Source organism: Lithobates pipiens, unplaced genomic scaffold, assembly GCF_037356315.1.
Source record: "Lithobates pipiens isolate NorthernLeopardFrog02 unplaced genomic scaffold, aLitPip1_a1.2 Scaffold_61, whole genome shotgun sequence".
Lineage (NCBI taxonomy): Eukaryota > Metazoa > Chordata > Amphibia > Anura > Ranidae > Lithobates > Lithobates pipiens.
The window spans coordinates 2,731,074-2,746,746 of record NW_027507883.1 but is presented as its reverse complement, the minus strand read 5'-3'; the positions used below and the strand labels follow the sequence as shown (position 1 = coordinate 2,746,746).

The 15,673-nt window shown below is 43.1% G+C and overlaps 3 pseudogenes; all 3 read right to left on the bottom strand.

The window, feature by feature from the left end:
- Positions 1 to 619: 619 nt before the first annotated feature.
- On the bottom strand, positions 620 to 738 carry LOC143958673 (5S ribosomal RNA; annotated as a pseudogene).
- A 103-nt stretch (positions 739 to 841) lies between these two features.
- On the bottom strand, positions 842 to 960 carry LOC143958377 (5S ribosomal RNA; annotated as a pseudogene).
- Positions 961 to 5,090: 4,130 nt separating this feature from the next.
- Positions 5,091 to 5,209, bottom strand: LOC143958729 (5S ribosomal RNA; annotated as a pseudogene).
- Positions 5,210 to 15,673: the final 10,464 nt, after the last annotated feature.

Genomic DNA, 15,673 nt, shown 5'->3' with positions numbered 1-15,673 from the left:
CATGGGAACAGATGGTTCTACTGGACCCAGTTTCGCTTTTCGGAAGAATACCTCCGCGAGACATAGTAAGCTCATGGTGATCGTTGGAGATCGCTGTTCCAAACGTTGGACAGCTGATGAGCTGGTGAGCCGAGGGCGTCTCTTGCTCCCTGGGAGGGGACCCCATCCTATCCACTCTACCCACGACACCCCCTTACCCCTTCTTTTCCTTTTCTGCCATTTCCTTCCCCAATCTTCTCTTTCCCCTTCTCCCTCCTTTCAGTTCTACTATTTCCCTTCTTAACTCAAAAAAGGGAAAAGAAAATGGTATGTTCCGACCCCATTTGACTACTACACAATACTCTTCCCCTATCTATGGATATCTAAACTCTTCGAGGGTAGCAGGGCTAGTATCAATAATATTTTAAGTGGTAGAGGATCCCAACGAGATGGAGCTTTAATCTCATCTTGATATGACCGCAAAGCTGTACACGTGCTATTTTCCTCAGACGTCTTACCATTGGCTCTGATATCCATGCAATATGATCATTTGTTTGTAACTATTTGTATCACACATTCTGTGAAGTTGCCTTTGCATTGTATGTCGCATACTACTAAATAAAAAAACAAAAAAAACAGAAGCCTATGGCACCTGGTATTCCCAGGCGGTCTCCCATCCAGGTACTAACCAGGCCCGACACTGTTTAGCATCCGAGATCAGACGAGATTGGGCTCTTTCAGGGTGATGCTGCTGTAAGCGATCTCTTTGGGCACTCTCAACCCTCTTGACAAATGCCAAGATGGTCACCTTGGGAAACAAGCAAAAAAAAGAAAACGAATCAACGCCAACAACATAAAAAGAAGCCTACAATAACTGGTAATCCCAGGTGGTCTCCCATCCAGGTACTAACCAGGCCCGACTCTTCTTAGCCTCCAAGATCAGATGAGATTGGGTGCTTTCAGAGTGATGTGGCCATAGGCAATCTCTTCAGGCACTCTCAACCCTCTTGACAAACACCAAGATGGTCACTTTGGGAAATAAGCGAAAAAAAAACAGGTCAACGCCAACAACATAAAAAGAAGTCTACGACACCTGGTATTCCCAGGCGGTCTCCCATCCAGGTACTAACAAGGCCCGACTCTATTAGCCTCCAACATCAAACGAGATCGGGTGCTTTCAGGGTGATGTGCCCGTAGGCAATCTCTTCAGGCACTTTCAACCCTCTTGACAAACGCCAAGATGGTCACCTTGGCACTTTATGCAGGCCACCCTGGAACATATAGGTCTTGGCCCCAACATGATGAGCTGGGTAATGTCGCTTTACTCCACGCCATCGGCAGCGGTACGGGTGACCGAGTGGTGCTCGGACTCTTTCCCCATCACTAATGGGACGAGGCAGGGGTGGTCTCTGTCTCCCCTAATTTTAATTCTGACACTGGAATCACTTATGTGTCACGTTTGGAATGACCCGAATATTACTGGCATATCCAAACCCTCGGCACACCACAAAATTGCGGCGTACGCTGACGATCTAATTTTTTCCGTCTCCAATCCACACATTTTGCTTCCCAAAATACTTGCGTCTCTACAGCGACACGGCAGCCTATCAAACTATAAAAACAATTGCGCCAAGTCGGCTGTATTGAATATATCGGTCCCGGATGGTGAGGCCAAGAGGCTCCGCACCTCTTTTCCATTCTACTGGGCTGAAAAATCTATACGTTAACATCGCAGCGGATTTAGCGCAATTGTACCTGCTTAATTTTGTCCCTCTCCTGGATAGACTGAAATCTGATTTGGGAAACTGGCATGCTTTAACACTGACCTGGTTCGGGCGCTGTAATGCATTCAAAATGATGGCCCTCCCTCGGATCTTATACATGTTCCAGACATTACCGATCCGGTTACCCCCAATTTTTTTCAGACAACTGCAGGTGCTGCTCCGGGACTTTATTTGGGCGCGCAAACTGCCCAAAGCCCGTTTGCAATTGCTTGCCAGACCAAAGGACAAGGGGGGTCTGGGTCTCCCAGATCTCAGACAATACTACAGAGTGACTCTGCTAGAGAGAGTCGTTGATTGGCATTGTAATGGCCCACACAAGCAGTGGGTGGAGATGGAGATTGAGGATGGATCCATTCCCCTATTGACCTCCCCGTGGCTCCTGTCCTCCCTACCAAAAGACCTCAGAGGTCACCCCGTAGTGGGAGCTAGGTTGGCTGTTGTGCGGAGGTTGTTCCGCTGCACACACATTGCTCCCCTGCCATCACCAATGACTCCGGTTATAGGTAATCCAGACTTCCCACCGGGATTTACCAACAAGAAACTGCGACAGTTGACAGTGGTGGGGAAACAGCATCTGGGAGAGGTGTGGCCCACGGGAGGGCTCCCGACCACGCAAACTGTCGCCGAGCTTTCTGACCCTCCGCTTGACTTGTTTAGTGCTTATAAACTTTGTCACTTTCTTCTGGCCATACAAAGGGCCCCCTACACTCCTAGAGACCTGACACCCTATGAATCCATCTGTCACAAAAGGGAACCTGTGCGACACACCCTCTCCCTCCTGTACAAACTATTGAGTAGTCAGGAGGAGGAGTCGACCCCCACCATTTATCCACAAATGGGAGAGGGACTTAGGCATCACATTTACCCCACAACAGATAGGGAAGATCCTGACCTTAGTACATAAAGCTTCCATCGCAAACCAATATCAAGATACAAGATAGTCTCACGCTGGTATAGAGTCCCATACCTTCTGAATAAAATGGATAGATCGATCCCGGATGTTTGTTGGAGGTGAAATTCAGATATGGGGACCATGGGACACCTTTTCTGGGCATGCCCGACCTTGAGGAACTTTTGGGTTCCCAGTAGCGTGCCTTCTACACTTGACAGAACAGCCTGTTCGAAAATACAAAAAAACCCTCACAATGCAACTCCTGAATGCTGCCCGGGCCTGCATTTCCGCACTGTGGAGGCAGCCTCAGCCCCCATTCAAGGTGCTGTGGTATTCCAAAGTCAATCATATTCTCCGGATGGAAGAATTGACCGCCACCCTTCACAACACTGAAGAGGCATTTAGTGTTACATGGAGGCCCTGGAGGTATTTCACTGGTACTCGAGACTACATTCGGGAGGTGAGCAGTGCCTCCGTCCCAGAAAACGACTGAACATCTAACGTTTACCTACGTAGGCCATGTCTGCCCTGGGTGGCATTCCCCCCCTCCTTTTTGTCTTTATTTTTCTTTTTTTCCCCGTCGCCATCCCCCCACCTCCTCTCTCTCCGTCTTTGCACTCTCTTCTTCCCCCGTCCTCCCTTTTGACTATGCCTTGTCTCCTTACTAGCCTTCGGGACCCAGAAGAACCCCAGGGTTCTGGACATGACCGGCTCATATTTTACTCTAGTTCACGTAGGTCATGATAAGCTGGCTCGCTGTGGTCCCAGTTGTTCTCCATGATTACATTTGTCCGAACGGAGCTGCACTAGTTATACTGTACTACATGTCGGAGGTGGGGTTTCTCTATTTTCTGCATGAAACTGTAGGACTCCCCTCTGAGAACCCAGAAATATTTGGCTGCCTATTTTTTGTTAGCATGTAATTGTGACCCTGGGTCATGCTGTATGGTTGACTGTTATATTTATGTTGTTCTACTTAATAAAAGAATAATAAAAATAAAAAAATAAGTCAATGCCAACAACTTAAAACTAAAGCCTATGGCATCGAGAAATCCCAGGCGGTCTCCCATCCAGGTACTAACCATGTCCCAACCCTGCTTAGCCTCTGAGATCAAATGCACGCTCAACCCTCTTGACAAACGCCAAGATGGCCACTTTGGGAAACAAACAAAAAAAACAAGTCAACGCCAACAACATAAAAATAAGCCTGCGGCATCTGGAAAACCCAGGAGGTCTCTCATCCAGGTACAAACCAGGCCCAACCCTGCTTAGCCTCTGAGACCAAACAAGATTGGGCGCTTTCAGGGTGTTGTGCCCGTAGGCAATTTCTTTGTGCACTCTCAACCCTCTTGACAAATGCCAAGATGGTCACCTTGGGAAACAAGGGAAAAAAAACAGGTCAAAGCCAACAACATAAAAAGAATCCTACGGCATCCGGAATTCCCAGGCGATCTCCCAATCAAGACACTAACCAGGCCAGATCCTTCTATGTCACCTGGTCTTCCCAGGCAGTCTCCCGTCCAGGTACTAACCAGGCCTGATGCTGCTAAGCCTCTGAAATCAGACAAGATCGGGTGCTTTTAGGGTGATGTGGCCGTAAGCGTTCTCTTCAAGACACGCCCAACCCTCTTGACAAACGCCAAGATGGTCGCCTTGAGAAACAAGCGAAAAAAACAGTTCAAACCAACAACAAAAAAAGAAGCCTATGGCACCTGGTATTTCCAGCCAGTCTCCCATCCAGGTACTAACCAGGCCCGACACTGTTTAGCCTCTGAGATCAGATGAGATTGGGCGCTTTCAGGTTGATGGGGCCGTAGATGATCTCTTTGGGCACTCTCAACCCTCTTGTTGGGCACCTGGTATTCACAGATGGTCTCCCATACAGGTATTAACCAGGCCGTACACTGCTAGGCCTCTGAGATCAGATGAGATTGTGCGCTTTCAGGGTGATGTGGCCATAGGTGTTCTATTTAGACACTCTCAACCCTCTTGACAAATACCAAGATGGTTATCTTGGGAAACAAGTGAAAAAAAAAAGGTCAACGCCAACAACATAGACCCTGGCGGTCTCCCATCTGACCCAGACCCTGCTTAGCCTCTGAGATCGGGCGCTTTCAGGGTGATGTGACCTCAGGCGAACGCTTTGGGACATACTCAAAACTCTTGACTGATGCTAAAATGGTCACCTTGGGAAACAAGCGAAAGAAAAACAGGTCAAAGCCAACAATATAAAAAGATTCCTACGGCACCTTTAATACTATCTAGGCCAGACCCTGCTTAGCCTCTGAGATCAGATGAGATCGGGCGCTTTCAGGGGCATGTGGCCGTAGGAGATTTCTTTGGGCTCTCTCAGCCCTCTTGACAAATGCCAAGATGATCACCTTGGGAAACAAGCGGAAAAAAAAACCCATGTCAACGCCAACAACATAAAAAGAATCCTACGGCACCTGGTATTCCCAGTTGGTCTCCCATCCAGTTACTAATCAGGCCCGACAATGCTTAGCCTCCGAGATCAGACAAGATCAGGCACTTTCAAGGTGATGGGGCCATAGGCGATCTCTTCGGGCACTCTCAACCATCTTGACAAACGCCAACATGGTCATCTTGGGAAACAAGCGAAAAAAACCAAGTCATTGCCAACATTGGAGGCTAAGCAGGGTTGGGCAATCAGTTTCCTTGCCTGAAATAGGCATCTCAGAACTGCCATCTGGCTACTTCCCGAGTTTCCAACTCCTTCAACTAATCCCAGGAGACAATACTTCGCCCCCTTCCTGGTGGAGGTTCCAACCAACCGATCAATGGTTCCTGTCACCTCTGTCCAGTAGCGGATCAACTTCGGGCATCTCCAAAACATGTGCATCATGTCTCCCCCCATGTTCCCGCACCTGGGGCAACTTGCGTCCGGCCGTTCGGCCAAACTGAAAAAGTTTACGAGGAGCATAATAGGTTCTATATAATAAGAACAGATGTGACATCCTGTGTGAGGAGAGCCACAATTCACCACAGGCAGGATTCCTGTGGCCAATTATAGCTCAGGGGGGTTTAGTACACACCCCACACTATATAAGGCCGCCAGCACGGCGGCCTTGTATAGTGTGTTGCGGTGGTCAGGGAAAGAGGACGATAGGCAGGGACAGTGTCTTTACTGCTTGGGAACCTAGCACTGTTACAGTGGGTGTTATGTGCCTCCTGCACAGTACACACCTGAAGCTACACTTTATTACTGGTGTTCAATTTCTGCAATACATGCATCTGCAGTGCAGAAGTTAGAGTCGGTGTTGTGTGCCTCCTGCACAGTATACACCTTATTGCTGGTGTTCTGTTTCTGTAATACAGGAACCTAGCACTGTTACAGTGCTAGGGTGTACAGAGAAGCTGGTATATATAGAAGACTACAGCATACAGAAGAAAGGCTAGTGAATACAGAATACAGGTTTCGTGTATGTAGATAGGCTTGAGTATACAGAGATGCTAGAGTAAACAGTGAGGCTGGGGTACACAGAGAGGCTAGTTTAAAGACAAATACAAAGATGTTAGTGTATATAGAGAGGTTAGTGTATAGAGAGAGTCGAGTGTATACAGAAAGGACAGTGCATATAGAGAAGCTAGTGTATACAGAAAGGGTATACATGAAAGCTGACATTCTATACAGAAGACTGGGTAGTGTATACAGAGAGACTAGTGGGTACAGAAGACAGGCTGGTGTATTCTAGCTAGTTTTTACAGTCTAGTGTATACAGAAGACAGGCTGTGGTATACAGAGAGTTTAGTGTATTCAGAGAGTCTAGTGTATACAGTCGGCGAGTGTATACATAAGACTGGCTAGTTTACACAGTGTTTACAGAGATGCAAGGGTGTACAGAGAAGCTGGTATATATAGAAGACTACAGCATACAGAAGAAAGGCTAGTTAATACACAATACAGAAGACTCGTGTATGTAGATAGGCTTGAGTATACAGAGATGCTAGAGTAAACAGTGAGGCTGGGGTACACAGAGAGGCTAATTTAAAGAGAGATATACAAAGATGTTAGTGTATATAGAGAGGTTAATGTATAGAGAGGGTCGAGAGTATACAGAAAGGACAGTGCATATAGAGAAACTAGTGTATACAGAAGACAGGCTTGGGTATACATCAAATCTGACAGTGTATACAGAAGACTGGGTAGTGCATACAGAGAGTCTATTGGGTAAAGAAGACAGGCTGGTGTATTCTAGCTAGTTTTTACAGTCTAATGTATACAGAAGACAGGCTGTGGTATACTGAGGGTTTAGTGTATTCAGAGAGTCTAGTGTACAGAGATGCAAGGGTGTACAGAGAAGCGAGAAGCTAGTATATATAAGGCTAGTGAATACAGGCTAGTGAATACAGAATACAGACTCGTGTACGCAGATAGGCTTGAGTATACAGAGATGCTAGAGTAAACAATGAGGCTGGGGTACACAGAGAGGCTAATTTAAAGAGAGGCTAGTATATACAAAGATGTTAGTGTATATAGAGAGGTTAGTGTATAGAGAGAGTCGAGTGTATACAGATAGGACAGTGCATATAGAGAGACTAGTGTATACAGAAGACAGGCTTGGGTATACATCCAAGCTGACAGTGTATACAGAAGACTGGGTGGTGTATACAGAGATTCTAGTGGGTACAGAAGACAGGCTGGTGTATTCTAGCTAGTGTTTACAGTCTAGTGTATACAGAAGACAGGCTGTGGTATACAGAGGGTTTAGTGTATTACAGAGATGCAAGGGTGTACAGAGAAGCTAGTATATATAGAAGACTACAGCATACAGAAGAAAGGCTAGTGAATACAGAATAAAGGCTGGCTTCTACGGAGAGGCTACCACTACGGAGATGCAGAACACTATCTAGGGTATATAGAGAGGCTAGATTATACAGAGAGACTAGTGCATAGAGAGAAGCTATTGTATATAGAAGCCTGGTTAGTGTATACAGAGAAGCTAGTGTGTACAGAAGAAAGGCTAGACAGGCTATAAAGAGAGACAAGTTTTTACAGAAGACAGTTTGGGGTATACAGAGATGCTAGTTTATACAGAGAGACTAAAGTATACAGAAGACGGGCTAGTGTATTCAGAACATAGGCTAGTGTATATCGAAGACAGGCTATTGTATGCAGAAGACCGGCTAGTGTAAACATGCTGGTGTATATAGAGAAGGCTAGTGAATTTAGAGGGTATGCTAAGTGATAACAGAAGACAATCTGGGCTATACAGAGACATTTCATCATTTCATCTAGCTCACATCTCTAATGGAGTTTGTCTCATTGCCATGTTATGCCTTTTCATTCTTATGCTAAATATAGATCACTACACGATTTTAATCATCCACATCAAGCATGCAATAAAACTATCATACATCAAAATAAACCATGTACTCTTTTGCTCTATTTTGCATATTTGTAACGGGACTGTGAGTATGTGACAGTCCTGACACACCATCCTGACTTATTTTTCTATATTTCTTATTAGAAATGGAGAGTACTATCTCAAAATCCGCTTAAATCTTTTCACTTCGATGAGTTCTACCGCTAATTGTACCTTAATGCAAAATGTTCACAAAACCATCCATTTGCTACCAGACATGCTGCACATACTAAGAGTAATGTAAATATCGCTCTCTAGCGATGTAAACAGTTTTATTGCTTTTCTGACATTGACCGAGTATCTCTGACATTAACTGAGTATCTCTCTGCACTTGGATCTTAATAATAATAATAATAATAATAATAGGATTGTGTAATGCAAACATCAACTAGTCTAATATAAGCTTTCTCATTGGTACCGGCATATCCTTTAAATTTAGACTAACGCAACTATTTCTCGGCCATTTTCAAGCTAAGCTTTCAATCTCTTACCTTTGAACAGCGATACTTCCTCCCTACAATATTAAGCCATTTAAATGTCCTATTGGTCGCCTATATTATACAACTCTCTGAAAACCCTATATGTAGAGAATAAAACTAGTCTTACATCTAAATAAAACAGTTTTATTGCTCAACCAAGTATCAGCTGTCATGACAAATAAAGTTTCCACTGTTTGACTCTATTTTCTGTATTACTTCTTTTTCTCCACCTTATCTGTCACAGTTAAAACACAGTGACAAAACATTTCTTTTTACCGCAGCAAAATGTGAGAAAAGCAGTGTAAGCCGTCTTTCTGCCATATGCAACCATCTCTCGCTACCTCTATGCAATAGGATTCTCTTTCCAGTGGAAACGGAAAACAGTCAGTGTAAGCCGTCTTCGTGCGTAACAAAATTAATGGAACGATTTACACGTTGGAATTTGCAAACTACGTCAATTTACTCTTAAATAATGTACCTTTGCATTTATCCCTTGACTTTGCAACTTATCCCTTGATCCTTTTTGTGTGTTCACTTTATCTCGACCTATATATACTGCCTCAATATTTTCCTAATTGGTTTTGCTATACTTATTATTATTATATTATAGAGATTACTAACTCTAAATCATTGTAAACCTAACCATAGTTATAATGTCTACAGCTAATTTTACGTTAAAGCAAAATTAAGAGTAATGCAACCATCTCTCGCTACCTCTATGCAATAGGATTCTCTTTCCAGTGGAAACGGAAAACAGTCACTGTAAGCCGTCTTCGTGCGCAGCAAAATTAATGGAACGATTTACACGTTGGAATTTGCAAGCTACGTCAATTTACTGTTAAATTTGCATTTATGCCTTGACTTTGCTACTATCCCTTGATCCCTTTTGTGTATTCACTATATCTCGACTATACATACTGCCTCAAAATTTTCCTAATTTGTTTTGCTATACTTATTATTATTATTTTATAGAAATTACTATCTCTAAATCATTGTAACAAATTATAATGTCTACAGCTAATTTTACGTTAAAGCAAAAGTCACACAAAACCATCTTTTTAAAACCTTTTACACACTGCACATTAAGATTAATGCAACCATCTCTCGCTACCTCTATGCAATAGGATTCTCTTTCTGACTCTATTTTGTTATACTTCTTCTCCACATTAACTGTCACACTGATAACCATTTGTAACACATAACACTTGCAACACATTTTTTAACAGCGGCAAAAAGTGAGAAAAGCAGTGGGACTTGATTGAGAAGTGGTTGCAGTAGCAAAGCATAGCAATACAGTTTGATTACATTAATAACACATAATGCAACTATTTTACATTCATTTTACATTCACATCATGCATACATCCTAATGTAAGCTGTCTATCACTATTAATGTTCATGGTTACTGATACATTATGCCGATGACCAATGGAAACGGAAAACAGTCAGTGTAAGCCGTCTTCGTGCGTAACATATTTAATGGAACGATTTACACGTTGGAATTTTCAAGCTACGTCAATTTACTCTTAAATACCCTTTAGCTGCTTAGCTCACACTTTGCTGTATGTAGCCGCGTTTACATGTAAGTAACCAATGGGGATTGACATTTCATGTCCATCTCACATCTCTAATGCAATTTGTCTCTTTGCCATGTCATACTTTGCCAGTTATTATACTTTCTCATCCGATAGAAACCTAGTCGTTGCTGATATTTAAGAGTAATGCAAAGCTACCGTGAACAGTTTAATTGCTCGTCTCACATTTAGCTGGTATCTGTCTGCTATAGGAAACTGAATTTGTACTAGAACGATCACTCATCTAATATCAGTCCACTCTGTGCTACCGGGATAACTTTTACATTTAGAGTAATGAAATGATTTCTCAGTCATTTTGGAGCTACTGCAACTAACGCTTCCGATCTCATTTCGACTGCAATACTTAATCTCTGCTATTGCAGAATATTTAGCTGCTTAGCTCACACTTTGCTGTACGTAGCCGTGGAGATTGGCATTTCAACTCTAATTCATATTCACATTTCTAATGCAGTTTGTCTTTTTGCCATGTCATCCTCTGTTAGTTATTATGCTTGCTCATCCTTGTGCTCCAATATCACTACATGATTAAAGACACGTAATGAACTTGATTGATAAAAACCTACACACGTTGTTGCTGTTATTTCGTGTATTTCCACTTAAACCCGTTATAGTTATTTTGCTATATTTATATACTAGTATAAACAGATTACTATCTCTAAATCCTGGTAAACCAGCTCACACTAAACCATCTAATTTCTACCTTACACGCAGCACATATTAACATATTAACATTTAGCCGGTATAGTGAAATAGTAAACGAAATGTGTAGATCACTCATCTAATATCGTCTTTTCAGTGCAACCGGAACATATTTTAAATTTAGAGTAATGCAACGATTTCTCAGTTTTATGAAGCTACTGCAACTAACGCTTTGGATCTCTTTCCTGATAAATTACGCTCTGCAATATTAAGCCATGTAAATTGTCCTATTGGTCTGCTAACAATGCTATGTATAATAATACAAATCTTTTAAAAGCAATATCGTCTCACTGCAATACTTACACTCTGCATAATATATATGAATAATGCGAATAATGCTAATAATAAAGTCGTCTAAAACACGGCTATAAGTAGAGAATAAAACGATCTTACATCAAAATAAACCATGTACTGCCAAACCAATAACGGCCAATTACTTAACGTCTATCAGTCAATGACTTAACAAAATAAACTTAGCACTCTTTTGCTCTATTTTGAATAGTTGTAGTTCTCCACATTAACTGTCACATTGATATCACCACTGACAACACACCACTTTTTAACAGCACCAAAATATGAAAAAAGCACTTTATATGTTTCAAAAGTAGTTGCATTAGCAAAAAATAAAGTCCTGTCTTCTTTACACGCTAGCTTTTCTGTATACATTAATCTCTCTGTGTACACCAGCCACTCAATATAGACTAGCCTCTCTGTCTTCTGTATACAGGTGCCCGTAATCTATATACACTAGCCTGCCTTCTTTTTACAATAAAAAGTGTCCCAGCCTCTCTGCATACAGTAGCCTCACTGAATTCCCCAGACTGTCTTCTGTATACACAAGCCTATCTGTAAAAAAAAATAGCCGGTCTTCTGCATACTCTAGCCTCTCTGTGTAACACAGTCTCTGGATTCCCTAGCCTACATCTCTGCATACCCAGGACCTTCCTCTGTATAATCTAGCCTATCTGTATACACTAGCCTGTCTTTTGTACAAATTAGCTTCTCTGTAGCCGGTCTTCTGTATACACGAGCCTCACTGTCTACTCTTGGTTGTCTTTTGTATACACTAGCATCTCTTTATACATTAGCTCTCTGTATACCCAAGCCTCTCTGTATACACTAGTCCACCGGTATACACTAGCAAGTCTGCATACACTAGCCTCTCTTTGTAACTCAACTTCTCTCTCTGTATACCTTAGCCTCCATCTCTGCATACCCAGGACGTTCTTCTCTATAATCTAGCCTATGTGTATACACTAGCCGGTCTTCTGTAGACATTAGCCTCCCTGTATAAACTAGCTGGTCTACTGTATACACTAGTCCGTCTGTATACACTAGCAAGCTTGCATACACTAGCCTCTCTGTGTAACCCAGCCTCCATCTCTGCATACCCAGGACGTTCTTCTCTATAATCTAGCCTATTTGTATACACTAGCCTGTCTTTTGTACACATTAGCCTCTCTGTATAAACTAGCCGGTCCTCTGTATACACTAGTCCATCTGTATACACTAGCAAGTATGCGTACTCTAGCCTCTCTCTCTGTATACCTTAGCCTCCATCTCTGCATACCCAGGACGTTCTTCTGTATAATCTAGCCTATCTGTATAATCTAGCCTATCTGTATACACTAGCCTGTCTTTTGTACACATTTGCCTCTCTGTATAAACTAACCGGTCTTCTGTATACACTAGTCCGCCTGTATACACTAGCAAGTATGCATACTCTAGCCTCTCTCTCTGTATACCCTAGCCTCCATCTCTGCATACCCAGGACGTTCTTCTGTATAATCTAGCCTATCTGTATACACTAGCCTGTCTTTTGTACAATTAGCCTCTCTGTATAAACTAGCCGGTCCTCTGTATACACTAGTCCGTCTGTATACACTAGCAAGTCTGTGTAACCAAGCCTCTCTCTCTGCATACCCTAGCCTCCATCTCTTGCATAAACCAGGACCTTCTTCTGTATAATCTAGCCTATCTGTATACACTAGCCTGTCTTTTGTACACATTAGCCTCTCTATGTAAACTAGCCGGTCTACTGTATACACTAGTCCATCTGTATACACTAGCAAGTCTGCATACTCCTGCCTCTCTGTGTAACCCAGCCTCGCTCTCTCTCTCTGTATACCCTAGCCTCCATCTCTGCATACCCAGGACGTTTTTCTGTATAATCTAGCCTATCTGTATAAAGTAGCCTGTCTTTTGTACACATTAACCTCTCTGTATAAACTAGCCGGTCCTCTGTATACACTAGTCCGTCGGTATACACTAGCATCGCTTTATACATTAGCTCTCTGTATACCCAAGCCTCTCTGTATACACTAGTCCACCGGTATACACTAGCAAGTCTGCATACACTAGCCTCTCTTTGTAACCCAACTTCTCTCTCTGCATACCCAGGACGTTCTTCTCTATAATCTAGCCTATTTGTATACACTAGCCTGTCTTTTGTACACATTAGCCTCTCTGTATAAACTAACCGGTCTTCTGTATACACTAGTCCGCCTGTATACACTAGCAAGTATGCATACTCTAGCCTCTCTCTCTGTATACCCTAGCCTCCATCTGTGCATACCCAGGACGTTCTTCTGTATAATCTAGCCTATCTGTATACACTAGCCTGTCTTTTGTACACATTAGCCTCTCTGTATAAACTAGCCGGTCCTCTGTATACACTAGTCCGTCTGTATACACTAGCAAGTCTGTGTAACCAAGCCTCTCTCTCTGCATACCCTAGCCTCCATCTCTTGCATAAACCAGGACCTTCTTCTGTATAATCTAGCCTATCTGTATACACTAGCCTGTCTTTTGTACACATTAGCCTCTCTGTGTAAACTAGCCGGTCTACTGTATACACTAGTCCATCTGTATACACTAGCAAGTCTGCATACTCCTGCCTCTCTGTGTAACCCAGCCTCGCTCTCTCTCTCTGTATACCCTAGCCTCCATCTCTGCATACCCAGGACGTTCTTCTGTATAATCTAGCCTATCTGTATAAAGTAGCCTGTCTTTTGTACACATTAGCCTCTCTATATAAACTAGCCGGTCCTCTGTATACACTAGTCCGTCGGTATACACTAGCATCTCTTTATACATTAGCTCTCTGTATACCCAAGCCTCTCTGTATACACTAGTCCACCGGTATACACTAGCAAGTCTGCATACACTAGCCTCTCTTTGTAACCCAACTTCTCTCTCTGCATACCCAGGACGTTCTTCTCTATAATCTAGCCTATTTTTATACACTAGCCTGTCTTTTGTACACATTAGCCTCTCTGTATAAACTAGCCGGTCCTCTGTATACACTAGTCCATCTGTATACACTAGCAAGTATGCGTACTCTAGCCTCTCTCTCTGTATACCTTAGCCTCCATCTCTGCATACCCAGGACGTTCTTCTGTATAATCTAGCCTATCTGTATACACTAGCCATCCATCTCTGCATACCCAGGACGTTCTTCTCTATAATCTAGCCTATTTGTATACACTAGCCTGTCTTTTGTACACATTTGCCTCTCTGTATAAACTAACCGGTCTTCTGTATACACTAGTCCGCCTGTATACACTAGCAAGTATGCATACTCTAGCCTCTCTCTCTGTATACCCTAGCAAGTCTGCATACTACTGCCGCTCTGTGTAACCCAGCCTCACTCTCTCTCTGTATACCCTAGCCTCCATCTCTGCATACCCAGGACGTTCTTTTGTATAATCTAGCCTATCTGTATAAACTAGCCTGTCTTTTGTACACATTAGCCTCTCTATATAAACTAGCCGGTCCTCTGTATACACTAGTCCGTCTGTATACATTAGCAAGTCTGTGTAACCAAGCCTCTCTCTCTGCATACCCTAGCCTCCATCTCTTGCATAACCAGGACCTTCTTATGTATAATCTAGCCTATCTGTATACACTAGCCTGTCTTTTGTACACATTAGCCTCTCTGTATAAACTAGCCGGTCTACTGTATACACTAGTCCATCTGTATACTAGCAAGTCTGCATACTCCTGCCTCTCTGTGTAACGCAGTCTCTCTCTCTGTATACCCTAGCCTCCATCTCTGCATACCCAGGACATTCTTCTGTATAATCTAGCCTGTGTTTTGTACACTTTAGCCTCTCTGTATAAACTAGCCGGTCTTCTGCATACACGAGTCTCTCTGTATACCCTTGGATGTCTTTTGTATACACTAGCTGCTCTTTATACATTAGCTCTCTGTATACCCAAGCCTCTCTATACACTAGTCCGTCTGTATACACTAGCAAGTCTGCATACACCAGCCTCTCTGTGTAACCCAGCCTCTCTCTCTGCATACCCAAGATGTTCTTCTCTATAATCTAGCCTATTTGTATACACTAGCCTGTCTTTTGCACACATTAGCCTCCCTATATAAACTAGCCGGTCTACTGTATACACTAGTCCGTCTGTATACACTAGCAAGTATGCATACTCTAGCCTCTCTCTCTGTATACCCTAGCCTCCATCTCTGCATACCCAGGACGTTCTTCTGTATAATCTAGCTTATGTGTATACACTAGTGTATACAGACAGACTAGTGTATACAGAGGACCGACTAATGTGTACAAAAGACAGGCTAATGTATACAGATAGGCTAGATTATACAGAAGAACGTCCTGGGTATGCAGAGCGCTCAGCTTCAAGGTATGGCCAACGTGAGTAATATGAGGGACACTCCTCACCCCCGCCCCCACCTACCAGATCTGAGTTTCATCCCCTTGCCCTCTCTGCCCCGGTCATCTGGTGGCAGTTTTATGCACTCCCTGGCCCCCACCCTTTCATAATCCTTACTGACCTTTCTTTCCGCTGCTCACAGGAACACACTGGATGACTTGTCTAATTAACCAACT